Source organism: Procambarus clarkii, chromosome 12 (assembly GCF_040958095.1).
Source record: "Procambarus clarkii isolate CNS0578487 chromosome 12, FALCON_Pclarkii_2.0, whole genome shotgun sequence".
Classification (NCBI taxonomy): domain Eukaryota; kingdom Metazoa; phylum Arthropoda; class Malacostraca; order Decapoda; family Cambaridae; genus Procambarus; species Procambarus clarkii.
This window is the reverse complement of record NC_091161.1, coordinates 36,564,414-36,583,613: the sequence shown is the minus strand read 5'-3', so window position 1 is coordinate 36,583,613 and position 19,200 is coordinate 36,564,414.

The window sequence follows — 19,200 nt, the reverse complement described above, 5'->3', positions numbered from 1 at the left end:
TTGTTGTTGTTGTGGGGAACACATCCTATACACCCCACCCCCCTAACCTCTCCTTGTGGTTGTTGTTGTTGTTGTGGGGAACACATCCTATACACCCCACCCCCCTAACCTCTCCTTGTGGTTGTTGTTGTTGTTGTGGGGAACACATCCTATACACCCAACCCCCCTAACCTCCCCTTGTGGTGGTTGTTGTTGTTGTTGTGGGGAACACATCCTATACACCCAACCCCCCTAACCTCCCCTTGTTGTTGTTGTTGTTGTTGTTGTTGTTGTGGGGAACACATCCTATACACCCAACCCCCCTAACCTCCCCTTGTGGTGGTTGTTGTTGTTGTTGTTGTTGTGGGGAACACATCCTATACACCCAACCCCCCTAACCTCCCCTTGTGGTTGTTGTTGTTGTTGTTGTGGGGAACACATCCTATACACCCCCCCCCCTAACCTCCCCTTGTTGTTGTTGTTGTTGTTGTGGGGAACACATCCTATACACCCCACCCCCCTAACCTCTCCTTGTTGTTGTTGTTGTTGTGGGGAACACATCCTATACACCCCACCCCCCTAACCTCTCCTTGTGGTGGTTGTTGTTGTTGTGGGGAACACATCCTATACACCCAACCCCCCTAACCTCCCCTTGTGGTGGTTGTTGTGACACATCCTATACACCCCACCCCCCTAACCTCTCCTTGTGGTTGTTGTTGTTGTGGGGAACACATCCTATACACCCAACCCCCCTAACCTCTCCTTGTTGTTGTTGTTTAGTACGTTCACCATTGGTAAACAATTTCGTATGGATGCTCACCAACAATATTGCTACGGAAGGTGATGCGTTCAGGGGTTTTCACCCCTAAATCCATCAATAAATATTCATAAGGTTTACTAATGGCTTTCTTGTAGATATCCAAAAGCTTTTTAGAATCTTGTTTTCCAAATAACTGCCGCCCTAAAGTCTCAATTTGAGCTAAATCTCTAGATTTCACTAATATGAAATGGGAGGCGTTTAAACTGATACTTCTAGCATATTTCCCAGAGAAAAATATATTTTGGGTGATGAATATACACGAAATAGCAAGATGTCTGCCTTTAGTGAAGATATCAGACACAATTTTGGAATTGACAGATTCGATGAACAAGTCATCGATAATAATTAAAATAGGCGAATCATCTGTACGTTCATCTAAAGGGATAATAATTTCAGAATGAGCTATTATTTTCTTGTTAATTACTGGATCGTCTAGCAATGCTCTGTAACTGCCCCCACATATAATAATACTGGAGAATTTCAGATGGTATTTTTGTACGAGTTTAGTGCACAAATGAGATTTTCCGCCATTGGAAAATCCTGCAATGATTATTCTGCTGGGTTCGTTGAAAATATCGAGTTGTTCTTCAGTGATAGGTGAACTATCCATGTCTCGTGTTGGGTTTGTACTGACATAAGAGTGATAAGGTTATTATATTTATACATCAAAGCATACATTTCATATTTTTATTTTTTGCATAGAACATTTTCAAAACATAGGTTAGGGGGGCACGGTTTTATAAAAACATCAAAGTATACATTTCACAAACTTTTATTTTTTTATGTACAACAGAACATTTTCAACATAGATATACAACAGAACATTTTCAACAAAGGTTAGGGGAGACTGCATTTTCAGAACATCAGTGATGAGTCAGGGGCCCCGCAATTTTTCAAACATCAATGACAGGTTAGGGGAGGCAGCAATTGTCAAACATCAATGATAGGTTAGGGGAGGTAGCAATTGTCAAACATCAATCTCAGGTTAGGAGAGGTTGCAATTTTCAAACATCAATGTCAGGTTAGGGGAGGTAGCAATTGTCAAACATCAATGATAGGTTAGGGGAGGTTGCAAATTTTCTATCACCAATTTCTTCAGTCACTAATTGTGAGGATACGTCTTGTTCACCAGCGCATCGCGTTTTCCCCACATATTGAATATGGGATGGAATCCACGTCTCACAGGACGTGCAGCAGCAGCAGCAGGTGCAGGTACATCCTCCTCCTCCTCCTCATTCTCTTCTTCATGAATTTCTGCTCGAGGTATATCGGGATGTCCATACGCCAAAGACTGTGTAGGACTCAGTACATAACGTTTATCGTCAAAGGCGGACAATCCACGTTTTGTAGTGAGACAGGTACACATACTGCCTTTAACATTCCTAATAGATCTGGATTGGAACCTCTGCCCAATATTTAACTCTAAAGCACTTTGGAAAGCTGCATGAGTGAGTTTAGACTGATGATAAGTGGGAATTCCTTTACAACGACAGATCTGAACCTGATCTTGAGTGAGAATGGAGTACATTTTAGGCTTCAATACAATGAGTTCTTTGATAATTTTGGCTCCAACTTCCGATTTTAACAAACCTAGTTGACCTTTGCGAGAGTCATCGAAATAGGGATTTTCAGGAGGGAAATTGCTGAAATCCATATGCTGAGATAAAGGCAGTTTATTTAATTCCTCAAAAGCATTTGGACAGCTTAATTCAATCAAATACGAATCTGTATCCGTATACAGCAATCTAGCTTTGTCTCCATAATGAGCTTTGACGGTATTGTACCAAAAATCATATAGGATCCTCTTAGCTATTTGCAAGATCTGGAACCCCAGATAGGTTGGTGTATTGACTTTAAGTGATTGTTTCTTAACTGTGCAAATGACTCTGTCTTCACTTAACAAAATGCTCCGTTTGAAGAACGGATTGCGTTCATGCTTTTGGAATTTGTCTCGTGATGTAACTAAATAATGCTGATCGCCATATTTACTCACATTTGTCAAACTCTTGCCGTAAATTGCATTTGATACTAGCTTGAAAGCTTTACCCTTAATGGCGCAAGGTGTATTTGCACGTTCACGAGCATTTGTTTCGACAAATTCCTTAAGGTACTTGCTCTGTTGGAATTCATAAACTGCATTTACCTTAGCTACTTCCAATCCCATTTTCATCAGCATCTGAAGCAAATCTAAACTGACCAAGTAATCTTTTTGGGGGAGATGTGAGGCAATTAATTTATTGTTTTTCTTGGGGAGTTTACGATCTTCGGTATTTAAAATATGTTTGCTATAATCGGACAGAAGATCAGTAGAAATATTAGCATGCGACAGTGTTAATGGCAAGTCATCGGTGTATCGAGCCACCTCAGGTGCGACATGCTTGGTATCACACATGACCCAATACCCCTTATCCCCATCACAAGCAATATTTTCCAATCCCTGTTGGAGCCAATCATTGCATTCGGCAGCAGATAATTTACGGATCCCGCCTTGAGGAAGCAGTTCTGTCATACAGGTGGCGTATAAGCCATTAAAATCCAAATAAAGAATATATTTATCGGTGCTAGAAGGATCAGCACACGTATGCTCATTTTGTACACTTGTGTGTTGTCGCACAACAGAGGTAAATCCGCCTCTTAGATTTCTGCGCAATACATCGTACAAATGGGGATCAGAAATAGAGTCCAAGACAACTTGACTCTTAAACAAGAAAGCGTCCCATGCAAAACTAGATAACGAGACATAGTGAGTAATGTCTAACTTGTACAGCTCGAGCATGGTCTTGCGCCATACAGTAAACACATCACACAATAGTCCAGTATCTACTTTCAAATAGACCTTCAAGTAATCCCCAATGGTCTTGCATTCCGCTAATCTAAAGACTTCTTTAGCCTGTGTATAATCGCTCTCGCTTATGGCCTCGTGTTTTAAACTATTGAAAAAGGCTTCGGGAGGAGGAAGAGCCGGTTCATTTAATTTCTCCAAAGATGAAATGTAGTCATAGTAGAAGACCTGTTTGCCTGTCTTTAATAAATGGTGGGCGGCTACAGGGACGTCATCTAGCATAACTGAGGTGTAAGTGGTGGGTTTACCTTCCTTGATATGTTCTTTAGCTAGTTTTTCAAGCCCACCATTTAGTAAAGCCAGACTATCCATAAACCGAAGTTTACCGATATCTACTTTCATGAACTTGAATCCATCTTTGGAGGCAATATCAATATCACGGTTAGGAAGGTTGGACAATTCATTTAAAATTACTCCGAGGTCATAAGCCGCATTGTGAGAGAATGTATACAGATATTTATAAGAATTTCTGCATAACATGTTACACCTTTGGCAATAGGCAGCTAGATAATTATTAAATTCAATAGCATGATCATGATGACGGTGCTTGTCGTTATCTGATTTAAATGGCCTATAACACATTTCACATGTGGTCTGACGTCTATAGGCTTGCCAATGTTCACGTGTCATAGATATTTTGTATTTAGGCATGGTAGATTTGATTCTCTTCCATGCATTCTCCAAAGTATCAATGAAATGATTCACAGGGTCATCCCCCATATACGTTAATTTATCTACCACCTCCAATTCCCTGTTGATGATGATAAAAGCATATGCCACGGCTTTGTGACGCTTCTCGATCATTCCTTGGGGATTGGAGGGGTCCAACAAGCACTCGAAATCATAATATGCCGTGTGAGAGGGTCCATAGGCACGACCGTAATTTTTGAACTTGATTTTATGACCTTCAGGGTAAAATTTCAATGTTTGTTTAACTTCGCATGACTCTTCGTGATCCCGCATCGCATCAGGTGACAAATGAATTAAACATGAATGACAGAAAATATGATTATCTGGGGTTCTGGTTAATTGACGACGCATGTTGCGAACATACTGATTGAAATCTTTAATGAGCACAAGATGCTGATCCTCCAACATGAGCAAAGGTACTTTAGGAGCGGAATGTTCTCTCCCTTTTCTAGCTAAGCTAATGTAGTATCTATTATCTTCACGCGTAAGCACATAGATAAAAATACTTAATTTATTTATACTTTCTATTTTATTGATGTTATCATACGTTATGAGAATTTCAATATCCTCACTCCAACGGACGAATCTAAGACACCACCTGGCTGACTTGGAACGTGCTCTGATATTGTCTAAATGCATCCCCCGAGCTAGACATATATATGCAGCTAAACATTGGATAAAACATATATTTTGTTCACCTTTAGGGTTGAAAATATGTCTTGAACCACGCAATTTATCTGGATAAGGTACGTATTCTCCTAGACGGATGGGATGCTGAACAGCTATAGAATTGATATAAAAACCAGAAATGCTCTGTATACCTAGACTCGAACCTTCTGTCTCGGCAAAGAACTCTTCTAACTTATTGTCCAGTTCAGCAATCCATTGATCTACGACAACACTAGCCTCATGCCTAGATACAGTGCGCTGCTCGGCCCTTATAGGTAATTCTCTGTGACAATAATCTCCTTCAAGAGATTGAGCCTGCTCTTCCCTCCACAATTACGTCGTTACAACTATATAAAACTACTATGGAAGAAATGTCCAACAACGACAACAACACCAGCAAGGTTTGCCAGAGAGCAAAACGTATGCAGCCAGGAACACCTGCTCAGACTCAAACCGCCAAACTACCCGTCTTGCTGCCGGCTCCTCTGATTGGTCGCCGGTCGGGCTGCAACTGCACTCCACCCCCCCCATACTACTTGATGTCTGGGGCCGCCACGACCTCAGTCCTCAGAATATTCCGTGCTTTCACAAAGTTAACACTTCTCCCTGCTAGACGTAAGCTTTGGCGTACGTGTACTAAGAGAGGTGATAGCTTAAAGCCAATATTCCAGCACCTTTCATTTTTTGTATATTGCACTTCTTGTTATTTTGCTCACTTGTCTTAACGTAACTTTTCATTGTGTCATTTAATTATTCTTATTATTTTGATTGATTGATTTTATTATACGAATTTGTTTGACCATTTTATTCATGTTTTATTTCTTTAACGTAATTAAAATTTCATTGTTAAAATTTACTTGTGTTTTGTGTGTCTTCTCCTTACCTTACCACAGACGAAGTTCCAGATTTTCTATTTTTTTTTAATACTATGTGACGAGGCCATACCCCTAGCTTTGAACAGCCGAACACCAACGCATTACCGTCACACTCTCCCTCAAAATCAGGTTCATTTTCTTGATTAAGCCGTTGTAAATTAAAAGAAAAATCGGGGTATATCAAGAGGGCAGGAGGGAAATTGGGGTGAACGGCATCAAACAAGGATTCTATTTGCTGAATAAAATAATCACGATATATAGTCAAATAATGGGCAGGATCTCCTTGGGCATGATCTGGGATGCTATATGAATGGCGTATGTACCCCCCATTGAAATTATTAATCACTTCAAGAACTTCGGGTTGAGGAGGAAGTAAAACATCTACCTGCTGCTGTTGTTCCTGAGGTGGTGGAGAATTAGCGATAGGCTGGCTGGCTTCCACATCTGAATCTGCTTCCCAAACCAAATGCAGGGAGTCCTCATCCTCTAGATGGCTACCTAGAGTAAAAAGAATTGAGATTTTTAATAAAAAATAATATAAATTTAATATAGGAATGTTTACAAATAAATAATGCAAGGTTATGGAAATAATCACCGAGGATGATACTTACGATCTAGACTGGGCCTGCTATTGTTACTATCTTCTAATGGCGGTGCACGAGCTTGACTAGTGCTAGGCTCTCCAGCCTCATCCCCTCCTCCACGAGGATATTCCTCATCCAACTGTTCAACAGATGATCCTGAAAAAAAAAAACATTAATTATTTTTTGTAGATGTTAGTTAGCATTCATAACATATATATTTTTTAAATGACGGATTATTGATGGGAATAGTGCAATATTATCTCAGATTAATAAAATTAATAATGAATACTGATGATGGATATTAACTTACTTTCGCTCTGAGGCGATGAAGCTTCTGAGGTCTCAGAATCGGATCTGGTGTTAGACTCTGTATCGTCATCAACATCCAGGTTCATACAAAATGGACAGGTTTCGGGGTCGCGACCTGTGGATCACAGTAATATTACTTATGCGAATAAAAACAATATTACTGAAGCTGGTAGGCAATATTTTTTTTTTTTTATAAAATATCACATGCTGCTGGTGTAATTCTATATAAAATCATTTGATCATAAACGAAGCAAGTGTTGCTGATATTAATATTACTCACGACTGGTGCAGAAGATTTTGGAGCACGAGGTGCAGACTGCATCATAATGTCCACGAGGGATATTAACGCACTGGGGACAGCATAACACACACTCACGACGCGAGTTGGCTGTATATGAAATATGACATTCTATGCACCTTACTTCGCGCAAGTGCAATTTCCCCTGCTTTGGCTTATTGCAGAAAGGACAAGTTTCCATGGTTGCGTATTGTTGTTGAATACTACAGAGGTCTGGTGAAATGTCCAGGAGCGATGTTGGCTGCTTGTGCTGGCTGGGAGAGCTAGAGATGTACTGACCTATTTGACTGGGGAATGGCGGCCAGGTCAGCTTACCTGCTGTGCTGCCAGACGTACGATGCTTCTAAAAATTGCGGTATGACATTTGGGCATCTATTCTAGTTTTGAACTTATTACTGCATAATGAATGATTACAGTCGCAGATGACTAAAATGTATATTCTTAAACCTCTGAATAGGTTAGGTGGGGATGGATAGTCTAGCCATTTTAGAATAATAACATAAAAAAATAATGCATATACAGGTAGGAAGCTAAAGGCCGCATTGGCAATCTGGTAACGTCATACATAGTTGACCAGTCAGGTACTGTAATACCTTGACACCTATATGCTAATGGCCAGCAACACCTTATCCCTATACCTGCGGTCGCTTTTTGTGATGTCACTAAACAACAACAATAACTGGTCTGTAGAATGTATTTGCTTGTTATATATAATAAGTTAGGTTAGGTTAGGTTAGGATGGTTTGATCGGGTTTATGAATATCAGAAAATATGAGCAATGAGCGAAAATACGAGCTATTGTAGCTGAATATCAACTTTGATGAAGCACAGAGTATAGGTGAGGTATTAAGCCAGATTAAGAGTTCACACTTATGTGTGAACCTCGTGGGATCAGCATTTAGCCAGTTGACGCCTCGCACCCATTAGGGATGATGACGTCAGAAAAGCAGGTAACTGCAGAAGGCCTTGCTTTTACTGAATGAGTATTTTTGATTTGTTATGTGCTACAGTAAGGTGTGGTAGGTATGTTTTTAGTGAATGTGAGATGCGAATATATATATTTATGCGTTTATGCACTAATATTGGATTACTACTGAAGTTGCATTGAAGTCACCATGCCTGGCAGGGGACTGTTAGTTTATACAGTAATATTGGATTAGTACTGAAATCGCATTGAAGTCTCCACGCCTGGCAGGGGACTGTTTTCATACAAATGGATGATAGTGGGTTTTCAATTTTATTTTGCCCTATGCTCAATAAACGATCCTTGAAGAAAGATGGACAAAGCTTAAATTACATTCTCTAGAGAAGAAGAAGAAGAAATAGGGGTGACATGATAGAGGTGTTAAAGAATGGACATGATAAAGGGGGATATTAATAGGCTATAAACACGAGATAGAACACGAAACAATGGGTATAAATTGGAATAAGTTTTAGATTTAGAAAAAAGACCTGGGTAAATACTCCTTTGGTGACAGAGCTGAACTCATTTATTGTGTTAATATGAAATCTTAGCTTTGAAATGATCCTAGAAAAATGGGAAACAGTATGGAAATACCTTATTGAGAAAAACGAGCTTATAATGGATGACGTCATTGTACATTAGGCTTGACAGAAGGCGGCCTTTTAATCCCCCCTTTACTATAAATATTGAAAATGGGAATAATTACACTATAACAGAAAACGGACTTATTCAGGGAAGATGAAGACTGGCTAGCTGATGACGTCATTGACCATTGACGATGCCTGTGCATGGGTCACTGGGACAACGAAAAATACACGACTCATAGACCGTGCGCCAATGGCTCACTGGGGCATCGAAAAATACACGACTCATAGACCGTGCGTCAATGGCTCACTGGGGCATCGAAAAATACACGACTCATAGACCGTGCGCCAATGGCTCACTGGGGCATCGAAAAATACACGACTCATAGACCGTGCGCCAATGGCTCACTGGGACAACGAAAAATACACGACTCATAGACCGTGCGTCAATGGCTCACTGGGGCATCGAAAAATACACGACTCATAGACCGTGCGCCAATGGCTCACTGGGGCATCGAAAAATACACGACTCATAGACCGTGCGCCGGAAAAAGCAAAACGCACGGTCTATGAGTCGTTTCCCACATCTGATATCATGCCAGACCTGTCCCCTGAAGCTCATATCAAGAGGAAAACATCAGCGGCATATGAAAGGTTGGCTAACATAAGAACGGCCTTTAGAAACTTGTGTAAGGAATCTTTCAGAACATTATATACCACATATGTCAGACCAATCCTGGAGTATGCGGCTCCAGCATGGAGTCCATATCTAGTCAAGCATAAGACTAAACTGGAAAAGGTTCAAATGTTTGCCACCAGACTAGTACCCGAGCTGAGAGGTATGAACTACGAGGAGAGACTATGGGAATTGAACCTCACTTCGTTGGAAGACAGAAGAGTTAGGGGGGACATGATCACCACATTCAAGATTCTCAAGGGAATCGACAGGGTTGATAAAGACAGGCTATTTAACAAAAGGGGCACACGCACTAGGGGACACAGGTTGAAACTGAGTGCCCAAATGAGCCACAGAGATATTAGAAAGAACTTTTTTAGTGTCAGAGTGGTTGACAAATGGAATGCATTAGGAAGCAATGTGGTGGAGGCTGACTCCATACACAGTTTCAAGTGTAGATATGATAGAGCCCAATAGGCTCAGGAACCTGTACACCTGTTGATTGACGGCTGAGAGTCGGGACCAAAGAGCCAGAGCTCAACCCCCGCAAGCACAACTAAGTGAGTACAACTAGGTGAGTACACACACACACACCATACGTATCTATACTAGGTATCATCTGGGAGATGAAATTCTTCAAGAATCAGAGAGAGAAAAAGACTTGGGGTTGACATCACGCCAGACCTGTCCTCTGCACCCTATATCAAGAGGATAACATCAGCTGCATATGCCATGCTGGCCAACATAAGAACGGCATTCAGAAACTTGTGTAAGGAATCATTCAGAACTTTGTATACCACATATGTCAGGCCAATCCTGGAGTATGCAACCCCAGCATGGAGTTCATATCTAGTAAAGGATAAGATTAAACTGGAAAGGTTCAAAGGTCTGCCACCAGACTAGTACCCGAGCCGAGAGATATGAGCTGCGAGGAGAGACTACGGGAATTAAACCTCACTTTGCTGGAAGACAGAAGAGTTACGGGGAACATAATCACCACATTCACGATTCTCGAGGGACTTGATAGGGTACATAAAGACTGACTATTTAACATAACTAGCACACGCACTAGGGGACACAGATGGAAACTGAGTGCCCAAATGAGCCACAGAGATATTAGAAAGAACTTTTTTTTAGTGTCAGACTGGTTGACAAATGAAATGCATTAGGAAGTGATGTGGTGGAGGCTGACTCCATACACAGTTTCAAGTGTAGATATGATAGAGCCCACTAGGCTCAGGAATCTGTACACCTGTTGATTGACAGTTGAGAGGCGGGACCAAAGAGCCAGAGCTCAACCCCCGCAAGCACAACTAGGTGAGTACAAATCTGTCATAACGCTGCACTAGGTAAGTGACTATTAGAGCGAGATAATTCATTAACAACTATGATAAGATATCTGAGTGACTTATGTGACATGCAAGTAACGACGAAATCTTAAGTCATTCAAGTACAAGTTCGAGAAAGTTTATTGAGACAATAAGATGCATCTCAAAACAATAGAGAAGATTAGGATATTTCTACCCTCCATCTTAATTAATTTAAGTCATAGTTGATGTCAGTTTGGTCGCATCTGAAGCCTATGAGAGAGTAATGCAAGATGATTACAGCATATACCAATTTCTTCACAACTCTCGCTAACAACTTGTTCACAACTCTTGCTAACAACTTGTTCACAACTCTTGCTAACAACTTGTTCACAACTCTTGCTAACAACTTGTTCACAACTCTCACTACCAACTGTTCACAACTCTTGTTACCAACTGTTCACAACTCTCGCTACCAACTGTTCACAACTCTCGCTACCAACTTGTTCACAACTCTCTCTAACAACTTGTTCACAACTCTCACTACCAACTGTTCACAACTTTCACTACCAACTGTTCACAAGTCTTGCTACCAACTGTTCACAACTCTTGCTAACAACTGTTCACAACTCTCACTACCAACTGTTCACAACTCTTGCTACCAACTGTTCACAACTCTTGCTACCAACTGTTCACAACTCTTGCTACCAACTGTTCACAACTCTTGCTACCAACTGTTCACAACTTTCACTACCAACTGTTCACAACTCTTGCTACCAACTGTTCACAACTCTTGCTACCAACTGTTCACAACTCTCACTACCAACTGTTCACAACTTTCACTACCAACTGTTCACAACTCTTGCTACCAACTGTTCACAACTCTTGCTACCAACTGTTCACAACTCTTGCTACCAACTGTTCACAACTCTTGCTACCAACTGTTCACAACTCTTGCTACCAACTGTTCACAACTCTTGCTACCAACTGTTCACAACTCTTGCTACCAACTGTTCACAACTCTTGCTACCAACTGTTCACAACTCTTGCTACCAACTGTTCACAACTCTTGCTACCAACTGTTCACAACTCTCGCTACCAACTGTTCACAACTCTTGCTACCAACTGTTCACAACTCTCGCTACCAACTGTTCACAACTCTCGCTACCAACTGTTCACAACTCTAACAACTTCCCAACAACTCTCGCTAACAACCTCCCCACAACTCTCGCTAACAACCTCCCCACAACTCTCGCTTAACAACCTCCCCACAACTCTCGCTTAACAACCTCCCCACAACTCTCGCTAACAACCTCCCCACAACTCTCGCTAACAACCTCCCCACACCTCTCGCTAACAACCTCCCCACAACTCTCGCTTAACCTCCCCACAACTCTCGCTAACAACCTCCCCACAACTCTTGCTAACATCCTCCCCACAACTCTTGCTAACAACCTCCCCACAACTCTCGCTAACAGCCTCCCCACAACTCTCGCTAACAGCCTCCCCACAACTCTCACTAACAACCTCCCCACAACTCTCGCTAACAACCTCCCCACAACTCTCGCTAACAACCTCCCCACAACTCTCGCTAACAACCTCCCCACAACTCTCGCTAACAACCTCCCCACAACTCTCGCTAACAACCTCCCCACAACTCTCGCTAACAACCTCCCCACAACTCTCGCTAACAACCTCCCCACAACTCTCACTAACATCTTCCCCACAACTCTTGCTAACAACCTCCCCACATCTCTCGCTAACAACCTCCCCACATCTCTCGCTAACAACCTCCCCACAACTCTCGCTAACAACCTCCCCACAACTCTCGCTAACATCCTCCCTACAACTCTTGCTAACAACCTCCCCACAACTCTCGCTAACAATTGTTATGATCTCAGCCTACAGGAGAAACGAATCTCCCCCTTGAGAGTTATTCAGCAATCCTGACCTAACCGGAAGGTCTAGGAAATATGGAGGTGATAACACATATGTAAAATAGTTGGTTGGATTTAAAAAACAATTTAAGATTATGGGCAGTGCACAAGGAAACAGATAAATGACTGGTTAGGAGATGTGGATATTTTGCTGGAGGCGTGAGGCTCGCTTCTGGAGGGCTCTGACCTCACTTGAGGCCAGACATCGCAGGGGGAAAGCCGCGCTCTGTAGAGCTACCGTCAGAAGGGAACCCCTAGTGATATATCTCGAAGAGAAGTGTGCAGACGTACCAGCTGTGGAATCGAGCTGGGGATGTGTGGTCTCAAGTCCTGGGCGACGAGGAGTGTTTATTAAACCGCCCAGAGACATTATCGTGGGCCGTGGCAGCGCCTGACCAGGCTTCGTCAGAGGGAGGAGCGCCCTCGACCAGATAATCTGTGGTAAGCACGATATACGCCAGTTCATAGTGATTGCTTGTAGTTGGCCGTGTGCCCAGCGACAGTAGCAATGTTTATTGATAAGTTAGACATGTTTTGGTGAGGCAGAAAGCCTGAAATAAGAGAGTAGAGAGGGAGGGACACGGAGCGACGTCCGTCCTCTCTGAGCGCTGGCAGGTGACTGAGAGCTCCCGACGGCTGAGGCCCCTCCCGGAGTGAGTGAGGCCCGCCGGGCGAGGTGGAGCATGGACCCACCCAACGGGGGAGTCCACTCTCACAGTATGTAGAGGATAGATAGAGGTTGGAGGCAAACATATTGTGTGATTATTTTTGTTTATGTGTTAAAGGGGAAATATTTTTATTGGAGTGTCGATGGGTTGCAGGTTTGTCTTTGGGAAAGAAGTTGCTGAGAACTTTGAAGCCAGCACAGAGGGAGTAGTTGGTGAGACTCCAAGGTAGTGGAGCAGAGGACCTCGAGCTGTGAGGAGAAGAAGTGAAGAGGAGTGTCACGTGCTTCTGTAGAGGTAGTGAAGCACCATAGTTGCTCGAGGGAACTTCATGGTGTAGCAGCCCAGCGAGCTGTGGAGGAACCTAGCAGAAGGGTGAAGCACTGTAGTTGCTCAAGGAAACTTCATGGTAGCAGCCTGGAGGAGCTGCAGAGGATCCTGGTAGTTAAGCCCGGAAGAACCTAAAGATATCAGGGTAGTGAACTTCTAGAGGTGGAAGGGAAGTTCTGGTGGATTACTTGTAGGGAGTTAATAGTGTTTGGTTGTCATTAGCGTGCAAGACGCAGTGAGAGGCGAGTGATTGTTTGCATTCTTATGTCAAGGAGTGTTTTATACTGAAGTTTAGAGTTACAGACATAGGCTGGATTGCCTACAGATGTATGTGTTCTAGGACTGATAGAGTGATCGATTGATCATTGTTGTGTATCACGGAACATTTATACTGATATTTATATATGTTATTGCATTCAATGCTGATTTTCCTTTTACATGTTTGTAGATATATTCTCTTGCTGATAGTGCAACATTGTAGTATAAGACTTGATCTACTTGAAGAGGTAGATAGTATCAGGTGGGGAATCAGAAGATAGGATACCACTTGATAAGCTGATGATAGAGTTCTGATGGTGTTGGAGTGCAACCTGACTGTAATAGTGCAGAGTATAGGATTCATTATTATTATATGTGTGTATGTATTGTGTATGTGCTTTGTCCAGTAAATGTATTCAAATTTGCTGGTGTTTGCCCTTGTCCCAGTGAGGCTTCCCAGGAAATAGTAAAGAAGGAGAAAGAGAGAGAAAGAACCAAGAACCACCGCTGTGGACAGGGTAGGATGGAAAATTAGTAAGTCAAAGGGGATTGAGGAGATCATATCACATAAGGAGAGAGTGGGGAGTCACAGCGGCTCGAGTGGGTGTGTGCACGTGACAACGAGGCTAAGTGTTGGAGCCGCATCCCCTAAACGTGTGACGTTGAGCCCCTCTCCAAGAGCCAGAAGCGCCTAGTGTGATCTCCTAGTGAGGTATAAGCACTCTACAGAGTTGTGGGTTGGGTTGTCCTTAAAGAAGGAACAACAACACGACAACACCACCAACACACAACTATAATAAATTGGGGGCCTGTGTCCGGGAGAGTGAACTGACACACCCACACCCTGTCCAAGAGTGGATTTGTACACCCTTCCTGAAATAAACTGTGTGACCGCAGGTGTATATTCTCTCTCTTGGGAAGACTCACAGGACAAGATGGATAAGGTGCAAGCGTTTGTGGAGTCAGGGAAGCCTGAGGACTTGGAAGGTTGCACGAGGGACCAATTGAAACAAATAGCAGAAAAATGTGGCATTAGGTTGAAAGCATCTAAAGTAGCTTGGATGAAGGATGAGATCCTGAGGCAGTTAAGAGAAAAAAGTGAAGCGGCAGAGCAAGGAGTCCAAAAAGGAGCTGAAAGTGGAAAGGAAGATGATGGGCAGGATGAAGTGAGATCCCAGGGATCGAGTAGGAGCAGCAAGAGTAGCCGCAGTAGCAGGAGTAGCCGGAATAGGAGCTTGGAGAGATTCCAGTTAGAGCTCCAGATGCAGCGAAAAGAGAGACAGTTCCAGCTGGAAAAGATGAAATTAGAACTCCAAATGAAAAATGAAGCCGAGAAGGAAAAAGAGAAAACCAGGCTGGAAGTAGAAAAAGAGAAAACCAGACTGGAGGTGGAAAAAGAGAAAGCAAGACTAGAGATGGAGAAAGAAAAAGAGAGAGCAAGACTAGAGGTCGAAAAAGAAAAAGAGAGAACAAAACAAATGCAGATAGAAACGAATAGAACCTTGGCTGAACAAAGGATCGAACATGGATTGCCAGAGAGCACCACCTAGGTATCACACTCGCCAGATGTTTGTAAAATATGGCTGGAAAAAATCATCAGGGATGAACTCGCGCCCCCAGAACTCTGATCACTCGCCTCTCGCATCCCTGCCCCCAAACAAATCTCAGTCTTCCAGAAGGACCCCCCATCCCCATTTATACACGCGTAAATTGACATTTTTTTTCGCAAAACTGTATTTATTTATCAGATAGAAAGAGTTTCGCAATGGCATTATATTTATCTCCTAACTCTAGGAGTTAGATTATATTTAGGATTATATTTATCTCCTAACCGAGTTAGGAGTGAGAGAGTTATTATATCTAGGATTATATTTATCTCCTAACCGAGTTAGGAGTGAGGAACTAATACAGAGATTCAGGACAGCCATTGAATTAGTTAGGAGCAAGGGAGGAATCCCGATCATATGTGGCATTCTTCCAAGAAAGGGAGTGGGAAATGAATGGATGTCGAGGGCACTTGGTGTCAATTGCCGGCTGGAAAGATATTGCAAATCAAATGCAATATCTTTCATAGACAACTGGGAACACTTCTATGGAAGAAATGAAATGTATGCTCGTGATGGGGGGCATCTATCGAGGGCTGGGGTTGTTGCTGTTGCGAACTCGTTGGAACCAGTGGTTAGAGGTGTTTGTTTGGGTTTAAACTGTTGGTAGATAGTGGTATGGGAATTGATTTGGAGGAAGGAGGTAATAAAAGTATGTGTTCGTGGGAGAAAAGAATTGGCAAAATGATCAGGGAAAGAAAAGGGCCTCAAAATAACAATTCACTTAGGGTATATTACACTAACAGTAGAAGTCTAAGAAATAAAATTAACGAATTAAATGCTCTTGTCTGCACAGAAAAAAATAGATATTATTGCACTTACCGAAATGTGGATGAATGTAGAAAATAGAGAACTATTAGCTGAATATCAAATAAATGGATTTAAACTATTTCACACAGATAGATATATTAGACGAGGAGGGGGAGTAGCCATATATGTTAGGGACAATTTGAAATGTAGTCTCAGAGAGGGAATCAAAACTGAGCCACACACAGAAACTATTTGGATAGAATTAAACGAAAAAGCAAATAATATTATAATAGGAGTTATATATAGGCCACCAAATTTAGACAATGGAAGCACAGCATCTATGGGACGAAATATCTAGAGCATCTAGACCTAACAGTGTTTATGTCATGGGTGACTAATTTTAGTGTACCAATCTTTTGACCATTACAAAACCATATTTACATCGTCTTGAAGTGATTATTCCAACTTAATATTGCATCCCTTATACCGTGAGCCTCTTTATAATCAATCTTTCATGTGGCACTGTATCAAAAGTTTTGCTAAAGTCAAGGTACACAACATCACAAACCCTACGATTATCGACTGCCTCAACTATACTGGAATAAAATTATAGCATGTTTGTTAAGAATGAACGACCATTTGTAATTCCATGTTGTGAATCATTTATTTATTTATATTTATCTCAGTTGACAGCTGAGACAGCTGAACCTGTCTCAGCTTTTACTGGTCCAGGCCGGACCAAAACGTCGCCGCTTCACAACGAAGTAGAGGTTTATGTAAAAAAAAGGAACAAAAAACATATGAGAAGTTTATGGGTTGTGCGGTCATCGTAGATACCCCTCTCTAATGATCGACAGATTGACAGATGCTGGAAGCATTTATCCATCGCATTTACATTTTCCTCTAATAAAAATTTTAATTTGTTCGTGATTAAGGGATGGTAATGATTGGGGAAGGTAGGAAGAAAGAAAATGGGGAAAGGAAAAGAAGAGAGATAAGCATTTGCCAAGAATTATAGACGAGTTGCACTAACGTCCCACATAATAAAAGTATTTGAGAGATTAGTCATGTCACCAGTTTCAAGGAGAGAAATGATATTCAAAACTAAGGCAAACATGGATTTAGAGCGGGAATATCGTGCCTGTCACAGCTACTTGGCCACAACGACAGTCACTGAGGCATTAGACGAAAAACAGAATGCAGATGTATAATCGGACATCGCAAAGGCATTCGATAAATGTGACCATGGAGTGATAGCTCCTTACCTGAACACACAAAATTAGATGAATGGGAATAACCGGTAAAATAGGACGCTGGATACTCAGTTTTCTGTCGAACAGAACACAGAGTAACAGTCAACCATATAAAGTCAAGACCAAGCGCAGTTAAAAGCTCTGTGCCTCTGTTTTGGTGGTTTTTAAATTTAGCTACTCAGAACGAAGTGTCCATGTAGCACGGGCTATGGTGAGTCCGTAATTGAATTCGGTTATTCGCAATAACCTTGTTACTGTGATATTTGAGTCAAAGTTTTAAATGGAGGTGGGGGTTCCTCCGTTTTCCCAGTTTATTTTTCGCTTCTGTTTTAGTGGTTTTAGTCTAGTTTTAATAACATTATCTTGGTGGCAGATGTAGATGCAGAATGGTCACTAGTGAGTCCCATTCCTCAACGGCTTTTCTAATCATTGTAGTCGTGTTGGAATGTGCATCTAATGGAGCTGCTGTCGTTGGATTCCAGCTCTCGAACCCTGATGGGACTTTTTCAATGCAGATTGGATAAAGTTACAGGAATCTCTCTAAACTTGGCACCAAAACTACACTCCTCCTGACAACACTGAAGAAATGGAAAAAAAATAGTAAATGCAATACATAGAGCAGCAAATCACGCCATCCCCAACAGGAAAACAATTACCCAACAACATAAGGACCATTGGTATTCCTGTTAAAATATCAAACTACATAACAGACTAAATTGTGTACGAAAGAATTTCAGAAGAGATAGAATCGAAGCTAATCTAGGACTAATTAGAGCTGTCAGAGATCATGTGCACGAAGAAACAGAAAAAATCAGGGAAGGAAAATGGCTCGAGTGGTGTACCAAGCTAAATCAGCATACATCCTTGGGCGACATCTGGAGGCAGATCAACAAGGCCAAAGGAAAATCGCCGCCTGCTCTGCCGCATCATGTTACTCCAGAGCAAGAAGCACAAAGGTTAGCAAATGTATTGGCTTTAAGAGGCAGTTCCACTCAACTTCCTCAATAACTCTGACTCACCATCAAAGACTTCCAGCAGCAAGATGGGAAAAAATAGATGATGCTTACCTTACCTGACGAACTAGACCAACCTTTCAATCTGAAAGAATTCAGGAGCGCTACAAAGAAAACTAAAAATATAGTTCCAGGCGAGGACAAAATCACTTGCAACATGCTACCCAAGCTAGGAGAAAAGGGTGAAGAAGCCTTCTTGAATCTCATCAACAGAGTAGGGCGACAAGAACTAGACCACTCTTGGAACTGCAATTATAGTTCCCATTCCAAAACCTAAAGATCCAGGAAATACAAGACCCATCTCATTAACAAGCTGTCTGGCCAAAACAGCAGAAAGAATAGCCATTAATCGAATTGAATGGAAAGCCAATCCACTACACTAAAATATGTTTGCTTACAGAAAAGGTGTTGGGATCACAGAATGCCTTACCTCCCTCCTGGATCAAATCAATGACAAACCTGAAATCCTTATTTTTTTAGACCTTGAAAAAGCCTTCGAGTTAGCCAATGTTCCAGCTACACTGTGCTGCCTTGTGTATAAGGAAATCAAATGACACGCTCTTGCCTTTGCCAAAGAAAGCCTGCTTAACAGAGAAGCTAAAGTCAAATTCCAAGGAAAAAAATCGACCTCAAAGAGGCTAGAAAATGGAACTCCACAGGGAGTAATACTAAGCCCCTTCATCTTCAACTGTCTCTGTGCCTCTTACCTATATACAAAAGTTCACCTCACGTTACTGAACAGAGCACCTCATGTTTTTACCTTGTCTTCACATGTTTCAGTATTGACCTGGGT